The sequence below is a fragment of the Ambystoma mexicanum genome, chromosome 6p (genome assembly GCF_040938575.1).
Source record: "Ambystoma mexicanum isolate Mex_15411 chromosome 6p, UKY_AmexF1_1, whole genome shotgun sequence".
Classification (NCBI taxonomy): domain Eukaryota; kingdom Metazoa; phylum Chordata; class Amphibia; order Caudata; family Ambystomatidae; genus Ambystoma; species Ambystoma mexicanum.
Window position 1 is genome coordinate 504,664,726 of NC_090935.1, and position 24,960 is coordinate 504,689,685.

At 48.5% G+C, this 24,960-nt stretch overlaps 1 protein-coding gene across 5 annotated transcripts in view; it reads right to left on the reverse strand.

Annotated features, from left to right (window-relative positions):
* Positions 1-24,960, reverse strand: part of LOC138511558 (ATP synthase subunit C lysine N-methyltransferase-like) — a 409,142-nt gene that overhangs the window by 344,550 nt on the left and 39,632 nt on the right. Inside the window, exon 2 of one of the 5 annotated variants that reach the window (XM_069627315.1) lies at positions 24,531-24,666. The exons of 3 other annotated variants lie outside the window; for them this stretch is intronic. The gene's annotated coding sequence lies outside the window, so the exon portion shown is untranslated. Of the gene's footprint in view, positions 1-14,146; positions 14,221-24,530; positions 24,667-24,960 lie in introns of those variants that run through there. One more of the 5 variants, XM_069627316.1, reaches the window with a different exon arrangement.

Here is a 24,960-nt window from a genome sequence, read left to right on the forward strand (position 1 = left end):
GTTCAAACCTATAGCTGGTGCTCTGTTCATAAATGTAGCATATAAAAGTATTTTTGTTCTCGACAATAGACACTTTAAAACTGAACAACACTACTGTTAGGCAGAATCCAGGGCAGTTCCCTTAGGGAGCACACATTTCTCATTGAAAACTAATCTAGTGAGAGCAGATCTAACAAATCAGCCAGAGTCAATAGGCCTGAGCCAGAGTCAGTAGTACAGGACCAAGAGCTTAGGAGCAAAAATGTTCTTGTAGCTGCAGTCAAGTCTTTAGTAGAAAACTTTTGAAGAGATAGATGCAAGGCGAAAGACAATGTTAAGAGAGAGGGCCGCCAACCCCACAAGTAGTTAAAGGATATAAAACACCTTTAGGACTACCACAGAGAAAGGGCGGCCTGGCGGAACAATGTACCTTAAACGTGGAGAAGTGGCTCCTGCGGTGGTGGTTGTTCCTGGTAGTTCCTGCAGGTCGAGGGGTCCAACAGAGGAAGAGAGCTCTCTTCGTGGAGGAAGGTTCGAGTCGCTGCACTACACAGGGATGAAACCAGCCGCGGTGCTGCCAAACAAAGTTTAAGAGGTACGCTCCTTTTAATCGCGGTCCGGGTCGATAGCTGCCTGGCTATCCGGTCTTCAAGTGCGGGGCACTGTCGAGTCGACCAAGGCAGGTCCGAGGATGCGATAGGTGAACTGGTTGACCCCACCAGCTCAAGGGAAGGAGGCTCCTCCGCTGAAAATCTCCTCTCGTCGTGTGGAAGAAAAGTGGTGAGACGATCTGGCAGGGCTTCACCGGTGGTGTAGATGCTGAAGATGTCTCTGACTTCTCTTCCCTTCGGGTTCCGTAGTTCCAGTGGCAACGTCTTGCTCTTCCAGTCCTCAGGACCCTGCTTTTATGCAGAAAGAGACCCATTCATACAGCCAGCTGTCACTCACACAGTGGAGTGGTCATCTTGGCGGGAGACCCTCCAGCCTATCAGGTAAGAGTGCAACCTGGGTTGCGGTGGCAACCCTGTCCAGGGGTTCCACTTCCCCTCCCAAACAACAGACCCACCCCAGACTCAGTGGCGCCGAAAGGAGGGCTTCTTGGCAGAAGCCCGCCAAAAGGACGAACAAAGAATCCCTGACCTGGGTTAGGAAAATGGAATAAGACACGAGAACAAAGTTTTATCAAAGTTCTGGCAAATAAAACCTACCGGAGTGAAGTTAGTAATAAAATAAACCGGCAGTATGTTAGAGGCTGTCAGTAAAAGTGGTAGCCTCAAACAATGGGAAAATACCATAGGAAAATATTTGCGGTCGAATATAAAAAGGTAGTAACCACTGCCACCAGCCAGAAACTTTGTAGAGGGGGACTTTAAGGTACTCTCTCTAAAATGAACATAGGGGAAAAACTATTAACCCCTTCCAGTACTTCCATATTAAGATGGGGAGTACTGGTTAAGTTCATAAAAATCGACTAGTAAAGTCAATGGGGACTTTACATGCCCTGGGAGACAGTAGTCAGTCCCAGGGTATGGAGTCTATGTTTGGGGGTCGCTACGACACCCCTGTGTCACGGCACGGAGGGTGCTGTGTGACACATGTGCATAAAGATGGTTCCTATGGGTGAGAGAAAAGATCCCATAGGCATTAAACACAAAAATAGCCTAGAACACACATAGCAAAAATGCCTAAGAGTGGGAGAAAGAGTCTCACTCTTAGCAGGTAAAAAGAAACAAACCCTTCAAATCCAGCAAAGCTGCTGGGAGACTCTATAGGTAAGGGAAATTAGCCATGAAATGAGAATTCTCCCTAACAACTACGACATTGCATTTGCAGATAAAAATTATGTGCAAGACACAGCTGCGCTTTTCTTATATTGAACGGTTTTTCATATAATATAAAAGTTGCAGGATACTTTCTGGTACTTGGAAATATTTATCTCAAACCTCGTCAATTATGTTTTTATTTTAGAGGTGCTACAAAAATCACACATTTTCCTTGCAGGTGTGTTTTTCAGATGCTGTGCGCAGTTCGCTGCGCCTATATTTGGTTTTAAAATGGCGCTTTTCTGCATCTTTTTCTTTAGGATAAATTTCCCTACACGGAGGATGAGAGAACATTTCACTGCCTCCTGGTACTTCAGAAACGCCCGGTGCATTAGAGGGAGAGGCAGGAATAGAAATGCTTTCACCGGGTCCCATGATATGTCCAGCGTGTCCCCTAACGAGTCTGTGCCTTGTCCCTTCGTGGATGCATAGGACTATTTCTTGTTCCGCTTCATGGCAAAATAATCTACTTGTGTGAATCCCAAAGTAAAGGACAGGTGTAATATCACCACCCCATTCAGTTCCTACTCATGATAGGCCACTGCCAGCCGCCTCAGGGAATCCACATCAGTATTCTCTGCTCCTAGTAGGTGCATTACTTTGTGACCAATGCAATGATGAATGGGGCTCTCCCAAATCCCCCTGACAACAGAGTGAGAGGTTTTGATTTAATGCTGCCTTGTTGATGTAAAACCAGCACAGAGATGACTGCCTCGTTTCCGAATATTGGAAAGGAACAGTCTCAGATCAAGAAGGACTGCCCTGAGTTTAAAGGAATTGTATTGTTTGTCTGGTCATGGCTGGACCAGAGATAAAAAAAGAAATGTGCAAGTGGCCCATGGTGCCCTCCATCCCAGCAAGGAGTCGTCTGTGGACATACTCACTTGAGGAGTGGGTTGCACAAAGGCCATCTTCAGCATCAAATCTTTTGCATTGGACCACCAAATCAAATCCTGTCACATTTCCTCTGTGATTGAAACCAACTAAGACTGAGGGTCCATCAGTGCTGGCCAAGTCCTGTGCATTTTCAGTCTGGCCAAGGGTACTGCCAGGATGAAAGCATAAAGCCTAGGAGACTTTGAAACCAATATGCGCTCATGGAGGTAGCTTTGAGGAAGATAGCACGTGTTCTGAATGTCTATTGCCTGTTCTATGTTGGAAATTCCCTGGCCAAAGTAGTATTCCAGTGGAAGCCTATAAAAATCAGGTCCCGAGTGACCGTCAGGGCAGACTTTACCCATTTTACTGTAAGGCCGAAGTCATACAAAAGACCTAATAGCATTTTGAGCCAAACCTCCATCCCTTGTGGAGAAAGAAGTCTCACCAACCAATCAAACATGTAGGTATATAGGTGGAGGAAGGTGAACGAAGGCCGGGCCTGGAACCATCATCTTCATAAATATTCATGGCACCAAATTCATGCCAAATGAAAGAACTTGATATTGGTAGGGAGAACCCTCCTCTAAAAAGTATAGAGACCTCTGGTGCGCTGGCCAAATTGAAATGTGAAAGTTTGCATCCTTCTACTCCACTGCACAGATCCAGTCTCCCTATTGGAGTGATCACCTTGAATATTTCTAGGGATAAATATAGATTGAAGCTCACCTATTCCAAAATAGGGCACAGACCTGCTTGGTTCACTTCTGACACACTAAATAAGAGAGTAAAAACATGTCCCGCTCTGCTAAGGGAACTCTATGGCTTCCGTGTCGCTGAGTTTACCCATTTCTTACCTCATCCTCAGGGAGGGAAAACCACTCTGTTTCAGGGGAGGGTGAGAAGGCACTAAGGGGAGGGAGGGCGAGTGGTAGTTGCAACCCTCCGCTTGCCACTGACAAGAGCCATAGGGCTGGTCTGATGGTCCTCTGAGCCTCGATATGGGCAGATAATATACCTTGCACCCAAGTGCTGTGGGACCGAGCAAATGGATCACTTGTTAGATTTCTAAACTAGGCCAAAAGTGGAACCTGCCCTGGAGAAGTGGGAGAAAACGTACTTCATTAGGTTTTGGTTGCCTTTTTCACTGGAGGCTGGGGGACTTACCGAGGTATCGCCCTTTCCTTTTCTGGAAACCATGAAAACCTACAAAAAAGGAGGATAAACCGGATCTGGAACTTCCTGCTGGATTAGAAGTCTTTTACCTCCCTAGTGAATGTTGTTGTGTGCAACCACGCTTGTCTGCACGCATAGATTCTATGACTATCCCCCTCACAGAGGTGTCCACATGGTTGTCTGTTGCCTCTAGGACATACTGTGCAATGGTCCTTCCATTCACCAGGCCACCCCTGAATTGCTACAAGTGGTCTGCCGAGATTAACTTCCAAAACACAACAGTTCTCTGTAGAAATTCTGGTTGGCCGTGTTGGAGTGCTGAACTCAAATGTATCTTCTTTCTGAAGGCCTCTAGAGCCAGGTCCTCTTTACTGGGTATTTGATGTGTGAAGGATGAGGAAAAGCAATGAGTGTGGTGTGTAGTGGATGCTGCCACTATTGAGGAGGATGGCTGAGGGAGAGACCTGAGGGAGACCTCCTCCAATTTCAGCAGTCTGTACTGCAGATAGGTTCCTCTGTTGGTTGGCGTAAACGAGTGGGGCTGTGACCACATTATCCCTGCTTCGACAAAGACATCATTCTGCAGGCCTGATCCCTGAATTTTCTGTGACTTCGTTAGAAACAGCTCACACCAATAATCCTGCCTCTCATGGCCATGCTTCCGGGAGAAGGATTTCTAGGAGAACCATGAGGTCAGTCCATCTATTAGGCAAACCATGTGTCTACAAATGCGATGTCGGTCTCCTTCTGGTGTTCTTTCATCCATATAAGTATCTGTAGGGTCCCATGAAAGATCTTTTGAATTCGGCTTTGGGTCTGGTTGTGGATGCATATCTGTAAGGATTGCCTCTGGTATTTTAGGCACCTGGGGGCGGGGGGGCGGGTGTGTGCTGGCGGCCCTTCAAGAGCCTTTACTGCTTACTGTGGTCATGAAAACATTTCTGAAATAGGCACCTGAAATAATATTTATATGCCATGAATGCATTAACGCAAGGAACCCTACAAATAAAGCCTCTTTGTTCCATTTCATGCTCCAAGCTTACACTTGGAGAACAGGCCTTTGTGTTGGAGTCAGAGAGAACACCGACTGCATTGAAGTTGGCTAAGAGGACGGCCTACCCATCGAAAGGTCCACATAATGCAGCAGAGATGATGTGGGGGCTAGAGATAAAGTTGGAGGCACTGGACACATGAAATTGGTTCAGGTGACATGTGGCAAGGATAACAATTGTTCAGAGCGGCCATGAAGAACGTGACAACTTCCCTATGAATAGTTTAGTTTGATGAATATCTAATTGTACCATATAACGTAAAGTTGTCCTAGTTGGTTTGTTTCGGAGCACAGTAGTGTGCATTCAATTTTCTACTGCTTTTTTACATTTAAGGTCTTCAAGAATACCAGCATTGTTAGCAACAGCAAAGTACAATCACAATTTAATTGTGATTCTGATTTTTTATATTTAGGTGCAAGGTAATGGTACATCAATCCCCATCCTTTTATTTTTTCATTTTTCAAAATTATTTCAACCAAATAAGTTCAAAAATATATATGGTGACGTGCATTCATTTCTAAAAGTACTTTCAATCCATAAGGTTTGAATTGATATACAGGTACAAACAAGGTTCCTTAACAAGACATTACATACGGTACAGAAAAAAGCATAATAAGCGTAATTAGCTATGTACATCAACATTTAAGGACAGTTAAAAAGTTTTTCTGCATTCGCAATTACATCTTTATTGTTCTAATACTCATTTAGAATATTTGTTCCACATAATTTTGGTGGAAGTACACTTTTTTTTTTAACTTCTTTTTATTGGTTTAACAACAAAGGAAAAATACATTCCCAACTCCCCCCGATTCCCCCCTCCCCTTGAAGGCAATTGCTTATGTCCGTGGTCCATTATCGCCATGGGCCACTCGCCAAAGTTGTTAAGTTCATAACAGAGAAACCGTCGTCTCGGCCACCCCCCCCTCTCCCCTGGGAGTGGCCTCTCCTTGTCCGTGAACACATGTGTTGGCACCTTGGAGTTGTGTCTATATTATCCATTATTTGCTCCGGCCCCGGCCAGGCCACCTCCTCCCCACTCACTGAGTTCCCTCTGGTCTGTATTCTGCCCCCGGGCATAGGGCATAGACGGGCCAGCCTGTCCTCCTTCCGAGTCATCAGAGTCACTCCTGTTGTTTTCCGCCCCGTCTCCGAACAAGTCCCGCACCAGGGTGTTCCACGCCAGTATTCTGGCTCCGCTATTGCCTTCGCCCCTCTGTGTGGCTCTCGTCCAGACGGTCGTTTCCGCTGTCGCCCATTTTTGTAGATCTGCCCACCAGCCCTCTGCCGAGGGTCCTTCACTCGTGTTCCATGCCATTGCTATGCGGCGCTTCGCCAGTATTGTCATCAGGTCTTTCATTTTTGCCACGTGTGCCATCTGCCTGTCCCCCCCTCGGGAACAGGCCCAGTATATAAGACCTAGGTGACCAGGCCTGCATATGGATTCCTGCCGTCCTCGCCTTATTCTTCACCATATTCCAGAACTCTGTTATTTTGGGGCACGACCAGAACATGTGCACCATGTCTGCTTGTTCTTCCCGGCAGCGTGGGCAGCTGGGAGTTTGTCCTTTTCTTATCTTCATCATTCTTTTGGGAGTTAGGTATGCTCTATGGACTATGTAGATTTGCAGCTGCCTGAACCTGGCATTCCTAGAAACTGTTTTAGTGTATTGGAGGGTTCTATTCCATTCTCCTTCTTGGAAGGGCTGCTGGAGCTCCTCTTCCCACTTTGCCCGCACGTTCAGTATCTTCCTATTAGTGGTACCCAGTAGTTGCTCGTAGAGCCTGGACACGGTGTGTCCTCCTTCAGAAATGTCATACCAGGTATCCAGCGCCCCCCCAGTATCCTCTGCCTCCGCCTCTGGCATGGTTCCCCACCTCTTCTTCATTGCTTGTACTAAGCTGTTATACAGGATGAACTGGCCCTTGTGGACCTCTTGCTCCTCCACCAAGGACTGGAATCCGACCCACTGTCCTTCTTGCCACAGGTCCCCTATTTGGGCTACCCCCTTGTCCTCCCATTGTGCCCTGTACGTGGCCAGGCTTGTTATGCGGGTATCTACCAGACCCGCCAAGGGGATCTGTCTTGAGCAGGGGTCCTGCATGCCTTGCGTCTTCCAGGCTCTTTCCCATAGCGTTCGGCCCAGCTGGGCCATGTTAGGAAGAGCCCTAGCCTGGGCAGCTGGCATCCAGAGGAGTTCCCTCAGGTAATATTGCCTGAGTGCTGGTCGGAGAAGAATTGCGTCAAGGGAGATGTCCTCTCCCAGCCATCTCACCACAAATTGGAGTTGTGCCGCTAGGTAGTAGTACAAAAAGTCCGGGAGTTTGATGCCCCCCCACTCGTGGCTTCTCTGTAATGTAGTCAGTGCTACCCCGTTTCTCCCCCCTCCCCACAGGAAGGTCCTCACCAGGTTGTGCAGGTGTTTAAAGAAAGCTCCCGGGATGTTGTAAGGGATATTAGCAAAGTAATATAGGAGCCGGGGCAGGACCGTCATCTTCAATAAGGCCGCTCGGCCTATCATCCCCAGCGGTAGGGTCTTCCAGAACTGCATAGCGTGCTCAATTTTGTTCAGGGCCGCCTGCGTGTTGGCTATGTGTGTGTCCGCAGTGTTGTGGTGAATGTCCACCCCCAGGTATCTAAAGGTGGTCGGGGTCCATGTGAGGCCCAGGTGCGGCAGTTGATCTGGTGGCACTTTTCGCAGGCCCGCCAGGGGGAACAGTGAGGATTTCTCCCTGTTAATAGTGATTCCCGATAGTCTACTGAATGCCCCTAGTGCCTCGAGTAAATCTCGTAGGTGGGTGCGTGGGTTCTGGACGTAGAGCAGTACGTCGTCTGCGTAGATCGATATCTGGTGTGTCACCCCGTCGATCGCTATGCCCGTATCCATATAATCCGTTCTTAGGAAGACCGCGAATGGCTCCAAAGCTAGAATATATAACATTGGTGACAGCGGGCACCCTTGTTTCGTACCTCGCCCTATGCTCCATTCCCCGGAGACAATCCTACCCGTCCTGACCCTTGCTCTCGGGTCTTTGTAGAGCAACTTTATCCATCGGAGGAACCCCTGCCCTATCCCAAAGTGGGCGAGTGCTCCCAAAAGCCAGTCCCAGCTCACCGAATCAAATGCTTTTATCGCATCTAGTGAAGCTACTGCGCACTCCCGCTCTACATGATTAGTCCCATCAATGACGTAATGGAGTCTCCGGAGATTCCATGTCGTGTTTCGTTCAGGTACATACCCTGTCTGGTCAGTGTGGATCAGGGTGGGTAGCACTCTCTTGAGCCGGTTAGCTAATGCCGCTGTCAGGATTTTGGAGTCCTGGTTTATCAGGGAAATTGGTCTATAGGACCCACACTCGAGGGGTGGTTTCCCTGGTTTAAGTATCGGCACTATAATGGATTCCGACATGCTATTCGGGAGCCTCCCAGTCTCATATGCCTCCTCAAATGTTTCTAGCAATCTACGGGCTAAACTGTCTCTGTACTTCTTATAGAACTCCCCCGGTAGCCCATCCGGTCCCGGGGTCTTCCCTGTCGGCAGTTGGGTGATTACTTCCGCCAGTTCCTCCACTGTGAGGGGGGCATCCAGCATTTGGGCCTGCTCCTCAGTGAGTTGCGGGAGCCTGATTTCCGCGAAGGCGTCCTCCAGGTCTCCCTCCTCCCCCTCTTGGACTTTTGTGTACAGCTTCTCGTAAAATTGCGAGAACACCGCGTTTATACCTTCCTGGGACCTTACCACCTCCCCTTGACTATTCTGGATTGCGTTAATTGGTTCCCGCTTGGTCTCCTGTTTGGTTATCCAGGCTAAGAGCCTGCCGGGCTTATCCCCCTCTGCGTGCAGCCTCTGTATGTACTTCCCATAATCCAGGCACCCTAGTCTTTCCCAAGTCACCATGCACTGTTGTCGCAGGGTGGGGAGGTCATCCTGCTCTCCTCCGATCTCCCCCGCCCGTTTCTCGGCCCTCGCAATCTGCCTTTCTAACGCGTCCAGTTGGGTTAGGGTTTCCCTCCTGAGTCCACCTGTCTTCCCCATTGCCGCACCTCTGACCACCACCTTGAGGGCCTCCCAAATCGTCACCGTGCTGTCCACACTACCAGAGTTATGCTCAAAGTAGTCTTCTATCGTGCTTTGGATATGTTCCTGAAATTCCCCGTCCAGCAGTGCTTCTGCCCTTAGTTTCCATGTGGGCGTGGGGGCCCCCCTGTGTGTATGTGCCCATGTGGCTCTCAAGGGGGCGTGATCAGACAGGGTTCGTGCATGTATATGTGCCCCAGTGAATTCGCCTAATGTTTCCCTTCCCGTGAAAAGATGCGGAGCACTGTAATGTGTACATCCCCTTTCCCCCCTCATGTACCTTTCTCCAGATGTCTTCCAGTTCCAGCTGATCCAGTATCTTCCGCAACCTCCGTGCTGGTGGCGCTGGTCGTCTGTGCCTATCGTCCGACCTGTCTAGTCGGGGTTCCAGTGTGCAATTGTGGTCTCCAGCCCAGATGATCGTAGCGTTCCTGTACGGGGCCAGCCGGGGCGTGAGTGACTCAAAGATGGCTGTTGCGTCATGATTGGGGGCATAGGTGTTCACCAGGCACACCTCCCGGTTCTCCAGCATTCCATGGACGATCAGGACCCTACCCTCAGTGTCTTTTTCCTGGTTGATGAGCTGGAATGGAGTGCTCGGGGCGATCCAGGTCATCACCCCCCTTGCGTAATTAGAGTACGGTGAGCTGTACATCTGACCTCCCCATTTTTTGGCCACTTTGGTTTGTTTTTCGACCATCAGGTGCGTTTCTTGCAGCATTGCAACGTGGGCTCTCGTTTTATTTAACCAGGTGTAGACCCTCAGCCTCTTGACGTATGCATTTAGCCCTCTAACATTCCATGTGACGATATTTAGGTCATCTCGGTTCTTGTGGGGCAGGTGTTAGTGGCCCTCACTGTCCCATGGGCCCGTACACTTTCCTGTCCTCTTGACGTGTCTCTTTCCGGGGGTCCTCGTCCCGCATCTTTTCCGTGGTATTTTGTGCGGTTCACACGTCCTCCATCCCCCGCGTTTCCCAGGGGTTTAGCTGCTCTTGCAGTTCTTGGATTCGTTTTTTCCCCGGTGTTTTCCTTCAGTGCGCTTCGCTGACCCCTGGCGCCCGGGGTCCGCCTCACGTGTCCACCCTCCGTGTCTCTGCCGTGGTTTCTTAGTCTGCCATGTCCTTTTTCCCTCGTGCCTTCACCCCACGAACTTAACCTCCTAACAACTGTAACTAAAAACAACGTTAACAAACGCCCAGCCTCCCTCCCCCTGCTCGGGCCCCACCGCTCTCCAGGTGTCGCCTTCCTTCCCTCAGGCTTACTTGTCGCGGCGTAGTGCCTTAGAACTGGCACTATAAACATTGTCTCTGCTTGGGGTTCCTACTGTGGGTCTTGGCGGTCCAGTTCCAGAAGTCTTGTACTCCCAGTATGTTCTTGGTTTAGGCCTTGAACTCGTGAGCTGTTGATTATCCTGCTCTTTCACTTTTTTACAGGGAGTATGCCTGTGTCTTCTCTCCCGTTTTGTCTTTAAGTTCATTGCAGTGAAGTGGTGTAGTAACCTGCGGCTCGCTGCAGTGTTCCTCAGATTTTGTTTCGCCCAGTTCTGCCGGGCGCCCGGGTCTTGCGTTCCATCTTCAATCTCCTTCTCTGTCACGTCGGGGCGCCTCTCTGTTCCGTCTGTTCCCCTCTTCCGGCTGCGGGAACCCCTGTTGGTCCATCCACAGTTGGGCGTCCGCTGTGGTCTCAAAGATCTGTGTCCTTCCGTTATGTAGCACTGAGTTTAGCCGGGTAAAGTAGCATGAACTTCACGCCCGCGGCCCTAAGGCGGTCTTTGGTCGGCCAGAACTGAGCTCTCTGCCTTTGCACTAGCACCGTGTAGTCGGGGTAAATGGTTATCCTGGCTCCATTCCGGGTTATGACTCCACAGTCTCTTGAGAACGCCAGGATTTTTTCCCTGTCTTTAAAGTTCATGATCTTCGCGATCATAGGCCTTGGTGGTGCCCCCGGGCGTGGTCTCTTGGTTAATGCTCTATGCGCCCTTTCCACAACGAAACCCTGGGACAGGGTCCCGGCACCCACCGCTTGGATCAGTAAGTTCTCAATGTAGTTCGTGGGATCTCTGCCTTCCTCCCCCTCCGGCGGCCCCACTATGCGTACATTGTTGCGTCTGGCCCTGCTTTCCGCGTCTTCGGCTCTGCGTTCTAGCGTTCTGATGCGTTCCAGTGCCTCTGACATTTGTGTTTGGGAGGCGGTCATGTCCGCTGTATTGCTCTGCACCTGTTCCACCGTTGTCACTCTCTCTGCCAGGTTTCTCGTGTCCTGCCGAAGGAGCCCCACGTCTACGATTACTGCATCCAGCTTGCCTTCTATCGAGGTCTTTAGTGCTTCTATGGCCTCCAGGATGCTCCCTTCCACCTGTTTGATCTCTCCGTGCGCCACATGTGACGTTACCATGTCCATTTCAGCTGCCTCGGGCTGCTGATCCTCGTTCTTGCGGGCAAATGACTCCATGACCGTCTGCCTCCCCCTACCACCTCTTGGTTTGTCTGGCATGTTGGTTTCGGTTGCTGTATGCCAGTATGCGGATCCTGCTCGTGCAGTTTCGTAGTGGTAGCCTGTCGTTGTTGCTTGGGCCGGGGTCTGTGCTATGGCCCCCAAGGCGGGCTCGGGTGTGGCCCTGCTGTCTGTCGCCATCCGCCCCAGCGTGTGTTGGTGGAAACTGGCCTCCCGCAGGGGCCCGTCACAGACGCGTCACCCTCCCCTTCAAGGGAGCGTCCACCGGTCCCCAGGTCGGGGCCGGACGCTCCGTTCACCCCCTTCGTCCTCTGGCCTCGGGCTCTCTTTTCCTTTCCCCGGCTGGGGCTCCCGGCGTCCGATTACCCAGGGGGTTTCCGCTGGAGCTCTCGGCGTCCTCACCTCCAGCCCCCCTTGCTGTCTGTCAGGGGGGGGGCGCACCTTCCAGTCCTCCGGCGCCGCTGCTGCCCGCCTGGTCCCTTTCCGTTCTGCCACGGCTTGTGCTGCGGTCTGTGGGCGTTCGCGCCTCCTCCGTCTATCTCGGTACAGCGCTGCGGCGCATCTCTCGGTCTCCTTCCTTCTCCCGGGCGGCTTGGTGGTATTCACTGGGCTGGCTGTCCACCGGCGGCGCCCCCGGGTCCTGTCTTCCTTCCTCCTGCGCCCGCCTTCTTCTCGGTGGTGAGCGGCTGTTTCAGCGAGGCGCGTCTGCCATTTTGCGTGGTGGTGCCGCGTATCTCGCACTCTCCGTTTTCAGCCTTCTCAGTCCCGATTTTCCTCGGACTTTCTTCTGCTTGTTCTCTGGGCTTTCCGATGCCTTCCCCAGCTTTTCCTCTATCGTTTTCCTTCTGTTTATGGCCTTTTTCCAGGATCTGTCTCCGGATCGAGTGGGAGCTCTCCAAGACTAGCTCACGCTCGCATGGCCACCAAGCCACGCCCCCTTGGTGGAAGTACACTTCTCAAAGGTCCCTAGTCAATGAGACCTGGGGTATTTAGTGTTAGCCTACTCTGTGTTGGTCGACGTCACGATTTATTAGCAAATAGTTCCGGGCAGGTCTTCCTATTTTGGAGTCCTGACACTTCTTTAGATGTTTTGGCAGGTTACGGTTAGGTATGCCTTCATATGGACCTGGTTGGTGCAGTCCCTAATGGGGAACACCAAAAATCTAAATTATTGGGAAGTATAACTGTTGGGAAAAAAACTGTAGCCAAGTATGCACTGCAGACTGCAACATTAACAAAAGGAGAGGGCTATTAAGATGCCCGAAAGAGACTGACCTTGTAGGGAGTAGAGTTTCTTCACTCAGAGGCTGTTAGCGGGTGCTATTATGCGGTATAGTTGCACCACTGTAGAGGGACTTCATATTAGGGATCTAGTGTAGGGATACAGGAAGAACCACTAAGGAGTGCACCCTGTTGTTGAAACACTGTGGGGTACATTCAGCTCAAGTGGAAAAGCCTGTTACGCTCACCTGGTCTCCACGGGGGCATCGCACGAAGCTGAGTGATGAACGTCTGCACGTGTCTTTCTCCGTCTCACTACTTCTCTCACGAGTGGGCATTTGCCTAGAATGTTGAACGGAGATGTTAACCGGCTGCGTTGGATAGGCAAGACTTCCACCTCCCTTAACCTCCTAGCGCTTCCCTCTGTGCTTATATCTCACCTTAGGGGTTTTAATGGTGGGCTCTCCGTCCAGCATCTGAATGCAGGGTCGCTTTAATGTTCATAGGTGTTTTCACAGGATCAAGTTGCGTCACTGATCCTGGGCCTGTAGAGGAATCCAGACCAGCTGTGACTGGGTAGGTAAGCCTTTGTACCAATCGGTTCTTAGTAACAGTTTTGCTAAGTGTTCTTTTGTTGCCAAAGACTTCACTATTGTGCTTATTCCTTTGCGGGTGTGGTTTTGGAGGTGCCAGATGAAGGATTGGGCTCCTCACTGCAAAGCTTTGCAGTATTTCTGCAGGTGAGTGTTAGCACGAGAATGCGGCGTCGAGATGTATTTAAAATGGGGTTTTCCTTTGCGCGACTAACCTGATTTCTCTGCAGGTGCGGTGTGACTCTGGAGCAGCGATCGCGTGAACCGCTTTGTTGGAATGCTGGAAGACTGTCGCCTCCGGGTTAGTATTCGCTTTCCCTTCTTGTGTCTTTTTCTGCAGGTGCAGTGGTTCCCAGGAACGGCAGAAGAGAAGGCTGTTCGGATGGAGTTGGAGGACAGCTTCTCTTAGGTAAGGACAAAACCGCTGTTCTTCCGCTTGTTCTCTCTTTCCTTTTCTCCAACAGGTGCTGATGGTCCGTGGTTCCTGAGGGGTGGCTGAAGTCTGGGTAAACAGGAGCTGAGCAGACACGGCGAGCGTAACGCTGCAGGGGTGCAGAATAACGTGAAGCATGTTCTGTCCTTTGGATGTGGTTTACATAGCCTTGATCAAATAGTCCCAGGTAAAGTAGTCCCAAGCCCAGCCACACCCTGGAAACTGGACTGCATGGCTCAGTTCCTCCAGACTGGGCTATGTGTGCCTCCATGTTCACTGAATCCTTGTTCACATGATTAAATAATATGAGCCTGGTGCCAATGATGCCAGGACTGGCTCCAGGAAGGCTTCTGAAAACGTTTTGGGGTCTTAAAGGTCCCCATGGGAGCCTGCAACCGGGGAAGGCTGGTCTGATCCTGAAGTCTGGAGGCATGCATCATGACAAAGCCCTAAGTGCACCCACCTGAATAGGCGTACTGTCTAGAGGTCGTGTTCCTAACTCCGACTTCTTATTTGGTTTGTGGTCCAAGATCACGATCTCTGTTCATGCAATGAGCTGCAGAGCAAAAGAAAAAGGTGCAGAGGCTTGGTCAGGAGGAGAGTGGAGATACAATAATAGTATTCTGCAGCCGTTACATTGGTTTGTTTAGAGTATGTAACAAGGTGATACACATTGCTTTGGGGTCTCATTAGCTGTGAAGGGCCCCAAGGCTCTAAAGTGAAGTAGAGGTATTGGTAGTTCAATTGTCTGCTTCCTTAGATTGCAGCACGGTTGTATTCAGGGGTATGGCTGGAGGGAGGAGGAAACACAAGGAAAAGCTGATCTCAGGGCGTTTCTAAAGGAACACGGGACAGGAATGCCCCGTTCCATCCAATATTGAGTACACAGAGGTCTCCTTACCTTGTGCGGCCATGTGGGCCCATGGAAACAGCAGTGCATTGGGCCGAAAAGTTGCACGGTCGCGTTGCTCAAATAAACAGTGGGTGCCAGTTGTAATGAAAACTGACCTACACAAAGGCTGTGCGCATGCGCAAACTGTCAATGTCATAGAAAAATATTCTCTCCCTCTGAGTCTTATGGTCACTCTCTGTAAGCTTACGAAAATTGGGACCGTTCCTCCATCTATTTTCTATTTTTAAATCTGGGCTTTCTAGTGTCCTAAAATTACTCTGATCTGTTGTTTTAACTTCCTTTACCCCATGGCTTCTGTGCGTCTGAGAGATCAAAGTTGTAAATTGTACATCAAAACATTGAAAATAATTGTAAGCGGACCTCAAATCCAGTTATGTACATGGGTTAAATTACATAATGTGTTAAAGAGACCACGTAACGTAATGTCCCACAATGTAAGACAGCCAGCCTTTGCCTATGGAACACACATTAGCAGGCGTTAACATTTTCCAGCAATTTTGCTGTGGTTGGAGTCTACTATGAATATCTATAGACATGTTCTCCATGTGTGATAACACGCTATTCGATTTTTCTTTTGTGCAGACCTAGCTTCTCTATCTAATATTCCAGACTTGGTCCATGGATCCATTAAGTCGTACGTAAGCCACTTTTAAAAGGGGAAACATTTTAAGCTTTATTAATTCTCTATCACAATTATTTAAATTAGCTAGCCTGTTAATTCTCTACTCCATAGGTATAATCCGAATCGAATATGGGCTAATACTCCATTGAGCATTCTACCTATAATTGAACAATTATTCTTTTAATAATAAAATACAATTTATATAGTTGTCTTTACTTTGCTAGCATTGGTCTTTGAAAGTGACAGAAGCCCAAAGTCACTGAATTAGGCATGTAATAGATTAAGGTCCACTTGCGCCACACCTTTGGTTTATAGATGGGGAATGTAGCGAGTTTCCGTGTAGACACACTGGAGTTTGGAGCCTCGAGAGTCCGTCTACTATTCCCATTGCAAACTGCATTCAAAGCACCATAGCCGAATGTGGAGCGTCGCAGAGTGTAGTGAGTGTGTTTTCGTGCAGACACACTGCCGCTTGGAGCCTGGAGAGACTGTCTACTATTCCCATTTCAAACTGCATTCAAATCACCATAGCCAGACGCGGAGCATTGCAGAGTATTGTGAGTGTATTTCCTGTGAGGCCAGTGAGTCGTGTGGAAGAACGCCGGGTAAACTGGTAAATGCACGCGTCCCTCATCCCCCCTCTAATTCATAACTTGACATCTAAGATTCTAAGCTCAAGTCAACGCATGTAACAGTGAGTAATTATGGAGCAAGGAGGAGCCGTGGTGAAAGAAGTGCTACAACGGACGAGACGACAGGCGAGATTGCAATTTCTTGCAAGTGCGTTGCTTGCTATCCTCTACAATATCTATGGAGCTGACGCAGGCAGGAGTGCCGAAAACAAGGTATGTCTGCCTCAAAACAGAGAGGGTTTACACAACACCTAAACTATGTAAGTTGGCCCCCCACCCAAGTGTCACAGACGTGGGCCGAACTATCCCTCACATCCCCTCATGTATGTCGACTTGATAGTCAGGGAGCTCTTCATAAACATGGTATGCATCAGGTAATGGAGGGGGGCAAAGGCCATAGAGATCAGGCGAATGAGAATATGCCGGCCCCACATACATCATTGACAGCCTCTGTTGCACAGGAAAATAATTAGACCAGTAAGGAAGTTGTCAGCCCCATAAGTATGGACATTATGAGAGATTGCAGTCCGGTGTGGAGTCTGGTTAAGCCACTCTCTGCAGAACGGCAAATGGAGATGGAAGAGGAGGTGGAGTGCGTAAGGGGCGGAGCACCAATTGAGGTATGAGAGCCGACGACAAATAATGAAGGAATAAGAAAGGATCTGACCCCTTGTCCAAATAGTGTAAAGTGCGAAATGGAATTGGAATTCATTGAGAGGGTGATGGCAAGCAAAAACGCAATTCATATGAGCAAAATAAAGCCCCCCCACCAGCCCCACTGACAGTCCACTTAGTACTGAACAAAGGCCTGCCTAGGAGCAGGCCATTTGATGTGGTGCAGAATACAAATTCCAGCTAGTGGGGCCATGGTGGAAACATTTTAAGATCTATCAAATATTGCATGGGATATGCAAAGTATACGGGGAGGGGATAGAAGGAAGATAAGGGAAAATACATCAAGTGATGCCCAGGAAAAGGGAATCCCATCCCAATTGGAAGGCAACCAACAACTGGGGTACTGGGCTAAATACCTCATTAAGGAATTGCAAAGACCTGTGGAAACAATATCAATCGAACTGTACAGTAATGAGCCACACAAAGAACTAACAAATTGGAGCAGAATCACGAGTTACACTGAAAGTGATTCTGACTCAACGGACTCCTTGGATTCCGAGATAGGAAATTCTAGGTCTTAACAACGAAATTTACTGAAATTGCCTGGACCCAATAAAAACAAGTAAACATTTTTTTAAAAGGAACTGGCGGATCAAGTGATTCTATGTCTTGGGGTTCTTAAAGTTATAGGATACCATACATGAGAGCTTTAAGGATCAGGCTACCATAATTGCTATGATGCATTCTAAACTTATATATTTGGAAGCCTATGTGACAGCAAGAGCGTAATCAATAGAGAATGCCAGACAGGAAGGTGATTTAAGAGACCAACAAATACTTGAACTCATCACTGAGGGCTTAAGAAAAAAATCAAACTTTAGCAGAAGTATTCAAAATCTAAAGAATGACCTGGGGACAAAAAACATTAAATTATCGGCCAAGACGAACAGATAAGGAAGATGTAGACTTTAAGGATTCCAATGTGGTACGAAAGACAAGTATAGTGTCAAATCCAGATACATTGAAAAAAGTAAGAGGGTGGCAAAGTACCAAGGATTGAGGGTGTGATATATGACCCCTGGTGGATGGCGAGGGAAGGCAATAAAGAAAGTGAAGAAGGCGTAGAGAACGACTCAAGAACCCAGTGAAAGCCAGGAGAAAAGACATGTGGATGATAGACAGAAAGTACTGCTAGTAGAAGACGACGAAGAAACATACACGCCCACCCCCCGAAGGAATGGTGTAAACAAGATCTGACGATAAAGTAAACTTTGAGATCTTTGGCCCAAAAACAGAATACAAAAGGACAAACCTGAGAAAATAAGGCCTTGCAAATAAAGAAGAGTAAGAATGAGTCACAGAACAAGCCAACAAAATCAAACGAATAAAGGAAATTCTTAAGAAACATGAAAGAAAGTCTTTTGAGCATGGTAGAGGCCAAAAAATTAAAAAAAATAAAAATAAAAAAAACACTAAACCAAACAGAAGAGAGAGCAGCAACAATGGTAGAAAGAATATCAAAGGACTTGGAGCATGAAAATTAGGTCAGAAGCTCTATAGACCCTGATTTATGGAACATCTCAGTTTATGAAGATGAGGATATTGAATTTGGGGATGACCTAAAGATATCCCCATAACCACCAAGAACTGAGTTAAGGGGCGATGAAGAGCATCCCATAAAGGAAGATCACCAGAGAGCAAGAAAGGAGCCCTTATATTCAGATTAATAGACATGGCATCCAGTAGGAAGTTGGATGAAACAACACAGGGTGTAAACAGGTCCGCCGGACAGGGAAATAAAAGTGAAACCACAGTGCCTGAAGTAAAGGGCCTGGGCACTAACAATGAATTGATGGGAGAAATGCTATCAAATTCACGTGACCAAAGAACAAAAAAAAATGAAAATGGACTTAAGTTACAGTCCTAAGGAAAAAGGAAAAATTGTAGTTATAGCAGAGTGGGTCTTGACGGCAAATGATGAATTGAACCGTAACAACGGGATGAAACTTTTACACCATATTCCAAAATTAAGAACAATTGAACACGATGGCATCTCAATCGTAGAATTTCCTAAAGAAAGAATCCTTGACCTGGTGTGTCTCCATATCAAATCTAAGATAATACAAAAATTACTCATTGAAGCTACCCCCAGTCTGAGACCAGAAGGGTTTGACAATACAACAGCTTTGGTGAATAGAGAAAGGCTAGAGGGGCCTGAAGAGAAAGAAACACCAAAATCCCAGAATGAAAAAGAGAAGGTGACAAAGAAGGAGGCAAATCAACAAACAGGCATAAGTACATTGGGGTCTTACACAATGAGGATAATTGCAGTGTTGAGCGTGAACTGGGTTTCTTGGAAATAACAATTGATCCAATACGTGGGGGGTAAAAGAAGACTTGAGGAGCATAACAAAAAAATACCAAACCCCGAAATACAAGAGGATACATCCTTGGATTGGCTGGCATGTGAGGTGCGCTGGAGATGGTAAAAAGCAACTGTTAACCCAAATTACGAGATTGTGATGGGTGCTTGGAATACAAGGGGGTTCTCCCATCTATTTAACAGGATGGAGATAGAAACTAGGGACTTTGACATCCTATGTCTGCAGGAAACCTGGTTGATGACAGCCCTGTAATGGATGGGTATAGTATACTCTCAAATAATGCAATAAAGGGGCCAAAAGGCCGTCCAATGGTTGGACTAATAATTATAAAAAACTGAATAGGCCTGGAGATTATTGAAGCGTGCTCAATAAACCCTTATATTCAATCAACGATCATTGCTCTAAGAGGACCTGAGGGTACAGGGATGTCATGGCTATTAACACTATATTCTGCAGGCAACCATCCCTTCACAGGTTAAATGGCCCCAAAATCATGGTGGTCTCAGGCTCACACCTGTAAGGGCTGATGTACAGGTTAGGTGGGCTCAGGCATGGCACAGGTGGCACCTACATAGTCAATAACATTGGGAGAGAAGGACTTCCTGACCCACCAAGATGGTGGTTTAGTGAGCCAAAGGGGTTCAGCAGTAGCTGCCAGTTGCTGGGAGTGGCTGGCTATATAAGCCATGCCCAGTTTCTAGGCTGTGCTTCACATTATTCTGCTGTTAAAGCAGCGTGACGCTAGCGACGACCGGACCTGCAAGAAGACACAAAATACAGCGTTAACCGAAGAGCAGCTGAAAACACGGTCGGAAATGCACTTTACACTCATGGTTGCAGCCACACAGCCATCCGACTCTCGGATCAATTTTTCAGCATTCGACTACCATGATCATTCCTCCGCTTCCCGCTCCGGACACGCCCTCATCTGCTTTGTTCCTCCAGCCGGCTCCGCTCCAGACACTCCTAAGGAAACAAGGAAGATATTGTCAGAGCCAAGGAAATACTTACCCTGAACGCACTGAGTACAAGAAAGACGTTGTCAGATCTAACTACTACGAGCGCACTGAGCGCAAGAACGACATTGTTAGGATGATGTAAGCACTTACCCTGAACGCACCGAATGCAGGAAAGCAAGCAGAGAGATACTGTTAAAACATAAGGAAGTTACTCGAGCGCGTTGAGCGCAGCAAGCAGAAAAACTTTGTTAACTATTTGCAATCTATACTCACCCAGAGCGCAGCACTGGAGTTTCGCTCAGAAGCAGCGCCGTCAAGCAGAATCACACTGTACCCCATCACAGAGGAAGCAGCACATTGCGCAGGAGCTAAAGCGCATTGGACTGACAGTGTGAAAACAACACTACCCTGGAATAACTCCATACAGAACCACAGGACAGTAGCAGGAATAAGCATCCTTAAGCCACAGCCGGCCTGGGCCTTAGACCCACTGAAGAAACTGGGGAAGCACAACTTACCTGCACAGAAGATTAGCGCCCCTGCAAGAACAGCAGGATGGAGAGCTCATCATTATAAACCAACAGGTGAGCTGAACCTCACAAGGGTCCCGGGTGCCAATGGAAGTTGGGGAGAGAACCATGGGTCGCAGGAAGGTAACACTCTTCTCTTTTCTTCATGCTAGGATACCCACACCTGGTAGGTGCTCCTCCTCAGGGTCAACATACGCACTAGTCGCACCCCACCACAGAGTCTCCAGGCGCTCCTGCAGAGACAAGGTAAGCGTAACAGAACGCAAAGCCCAAAAGTCTCAATCTCTGCCTGAGCATCATGGAGGCCTCGGACATAGACCAACTATCCCAGTTGCTAGGGGAACTTTGAGCTGAAGTACATGCAGCCTGAGCAGAGACCAATGCTCTACGAAGGGAGCTGGTGGTTAATAGGGATCGTACCGACGACCTGGCTCGGCAGTCCTTGCAAACTCAGGCTGGACATGCCCCGCTGCCTGGCGGCACGCCACAAATACCTCCTGCAGTAGCCCATGTTCAAGTGGTAGTGCCAGGTACCATGCCTTTGGTCCCCGGGAATGCTTCACTGGGGACCCCAACAAGTATGCAGTATTTATGAATCAGTGCCGCTTGCATTTTCTCTGCAAACAGGGGGTTTTCCCTATAGATCAGACCGAGGTAGCCTTCGTTTTGTCCTATTTAGGAAGGTGTGCTACAGATTGGTCCATTCCACTGGTAAACAGGGACGACCCACTATTGTGCAACTTCCCAGGATTCCAGCAGGATTTGGAAAAGCTGTTTGCCCGTCATATGCGAGGACAAGCCTTGGATAATTAATTGTTGTCATTGCAGTCACGACCTGTTAGTTTATATAGCTGCCTTCAACAGACTGGTTGCTGAAACCAATTGGCCTGAAGAAAAGAGGACAACCCTGTTCTGCAGAGGCTTGCGGGGTCAGCTAAAGGACGTCCTGGCTCAGGTGGTCAATCCCCCCAAAGCTTGCATTGAGTATATTGACCTGGCAGTACAACTAGACCACCAGTTTCAGGACCACAAGATATATCGAGCATGCTCGGAAGGACAGGCGTTGTTTGTTCATACAAGGGAAGGTCCTGCTCGTCCCATGGAGCCACGTCCAGAGCCCATGCAGCTGAGAGGCGTTTGAAGCCCGCTTACAAAAGCAGAAAGGGAGGAAAGGAGGCAGCAACAGTTTTGCGGAAAGGCAGGTAATTTCCTCCGGAATTGTCCAGTGAAACCACCAATGAAGACGATGGGAGCCTTAGACAAGGGAGAGATCGACAGCAGCTCAGAAAACGTCAATGCCCGACAAGTGTAGAGGTCAACTTGTCGAGCAAAGAGAAGGGACAGAAGACCTCAAACCTGATTGTTCCTGTGATCCTGATTTGTCACCAACAGCCTTCCAGAATTCATGTCTTAGAGGCATACATGGACAGCGATGCAGTGGGCAACTATATGGACCACAGGCTGGCAAGTTGCATTGGGGTTTCCATCCATCCAAAATCGGAAACTGGGAATGTCACGGCAGTAGACGGTACTCAACTATCGTCAGGACCGGTGATGCACTGCACTGAAGAGCTTACGTTGTTATGTCAGGACGGGCATAGGGAGGACATCAAATTCGATCTAATCAGCACACCTCAGTTCCAGAGTATCCTCAGGATACCTTGTATGGAAGCCCATAACCCCAACATTGACTGGTGTGCAAGAACATTGACCTTCTCTGACAAGTGCAGAGGATTCCTGTTATGCAGATGGCTCTACGCCCAGAGGCCTGGCCAAGACAGTCCAGAGAGCTGGTTCTATTCTAGCTCTAGGCCTAGTGGGGACATTGCGCCCGGAGTATGCGGAGTACCAAGACATTTTTCAAAAGGAGCAAGCAAACACTCTACCTCTTCACAGACAGTATGACTGTCAAATCGACCTCATACCGGGCTCTCAGGTCTTGTGTAGCTGGATTTACGCATTGACCGAGCAGGAGAAACTCCATTTGAAAACCTACCTGGACCAGTACCTGGCTAACGGTTTCATCCGACCATCCAAGTCACCAGCAGCTTCCCCCTCTTCTTCGTGCCAAAGAAGGAGGGGGACTTAAGTACTTGCATTGACTATCGTTCATTGAACCAGATATCTGTTAAAAACAGGTACCCACTCCCACCGATACCGGTGCTCCTAGACCAGGTGAAGGACGTGCAGATTTCCACCAAGTTGGACCTCAGAGGGTCAAACCATTTGGTACGAGTTAAGAAAGGTGACAAGTGGAAGACTGCTTTCCGCACCAAAGATGGTCTCTACGAGTACCAGGTAACGGCCTTTGGGCTTTGCAACACTCCAGCTGCATTTCAGTATTTCATGATTGATGTCCTACGGAAATTGCTGGACGTATGCGCTATAGTATACATCTACGACATTTTTATTTATTCCACCACAATCCAAGACCATGTAGCCCATGTACGAGCAGTTCTGGAAAAACGTCGGCAGGACCAGCTCTATGCAAAACTAGAGAAGTGCTCTTTTCATGTTTTAGAGATTGAGTTTTTAGGTTTTGTTCCGACTCCACAAGGAATAGGAATGGATAATCAGAAGGTAGACGCAATCCTCCACTGGCCCTCACCTACATCAGTGAAATGGGTCCAGAGTTTCTTAGGATTTGCAAACTTCTACCGTCGTTTTCTACCCAGATTCTCAGAGTTGGTGCATCCAATTACCTCCTTACTGTGGAAACACAAGAAGTTTGACTGGTCTCCAGAAGCTGAGGAGGCGTTCCAAGCTCTGAAGCACAGGTTCACCACATCCACGGTGTTGCAGCACCCAAAACCAGACCTCCCATATGTGGTTGATACGGACGCCTCCAACGTCGCAATGGGAGCAGTACTCTCGCAGACAAGTCCAGAGACTGGCCAACTTCATCCTGTGGCGTTCTGGTCAAAGACATTTTCAGCAGCAGAACTGAACTACGCTATCACTGACAAAGAGCTAGTGCCCATCAAAGCAGCTTTCAAGGAATGGAGGCATTACCTGTTGGGAGCAAGGCACACCATCACTGTCATCACAGACCATCAAAACCTACAGTACCTGCAGTCAGCCAAGGCGTAATCATTACACCAGCTTCACTGTGCATTATCTTTTGTGGAATTTGACTTTGTCATCACATACCGACCAGGAGCACGCAACAGGAAAGCTGATGCGTTGTCACGCCTAGGGAAGGGAGAGGACGCCTATTCTACACCCGAACTGGTAGCCATCATTCCGAGAGACAAGGTCATTGGCGTCCTGATGACCACAGCTTCCCCCCTTCATTACTTTTAAGCAGGAATAAGACTCCACATGTCCACAGACAAGTTACTGATTTGGGCCAAGGAGCACACTCAACGTACCATCCAAGCCGGCTTACCATATTACCAAGGGCGTTTGTATCTCCCAACATAGGCCTTACAAGTTTGGCTAGCAGCTAAACACGTGCCTTTGAAGGGCCATCTGAGGTTACTGGGCCTGTATACTATCAAGGCTGTAATCAACCCCGTCGCAATGAGACTAGCTCTGCCTTCCAACATGCGCATGCATCCAGTTTTTACCATGTCTCTACTCAAACCCGTAGAACCCGGCAGCCGTGTCAAAACACCCCCATCTCCAATCTCTTTGGAAAGTGAAAGTGAACCTGAATATGAAGTTAAGGACATCCTGGGCTCTAAGATAGTCCAAAGAACAATTTATTACCTGGTTAATTGGAAAGAGTATGGGCCAGAAGATAGAACATGGGAGCCCAGTGGGAACGTCCATGCCTCCCGGTTGGTTAGATGTTTTCATCAGCACAATCCAACCAAGCCAGGACCTGACAGCCCATCCTTGCGAACATCATGGTGTTCTCAGGCTCAGACCTCTAAGGGCTGGTGTACAGGTTAGGTGGGCTCAGGCCTGGTGCAGGTGGTACCTACATAGTCAATAACATTGGGGTAGAAGGACTTCCAAACACCCCCCCCCCCAAGATGGTGGTTTAGTGGGCCAAAGGGGTTCAGCAGTAGTCGCTTGCCAGTAGCTGGCTATATAAGCCACCCCCAACTACTAGACTGTGCTTCGTGTTATTCGGCTGTTAAAGCAGCATGACGCTTACCGACGACCGGACCTTCAAGAAGACACAAAACACAGCGTTAACCAAAGAGCAGCTGAAAACAAGGTCGGTAATACACTTTATACTCACTGTTGCAGTAACGCAACCCCTCCGGCTCTTCAAATCCATTTTCCAGCACTCAGCTGCCGTGATCATTCCTCTGCTTCCCGCTCCGTAGACGCACTCAGCTGCTTCATTCCTTCAGCCGGCTCTGCTCCGGACACTCCTAGAAAAACAGGCAAGACATTGTCAGAACCAACAAAATACTTACCCTGAGTGCACTGAATACAAGAAAGACGTTGTCAGATCTAACTACTACAAGCACACCAAGTGCAAGAACGACATTGTTAGGATTATGTAAGCACTTAACCCAAACGCACCAAATGCAGGAAAGCAAGCAGAGAGATACTGTTAAAACATTAGGAAGTTACTAGAGCGCGCTGAGACAGCAAGCAGAAAGACTTATTTGCAATCTATACTCGCCCAGAGCGCAGCACATTTGAGCTTTCTCTCAAAAGCA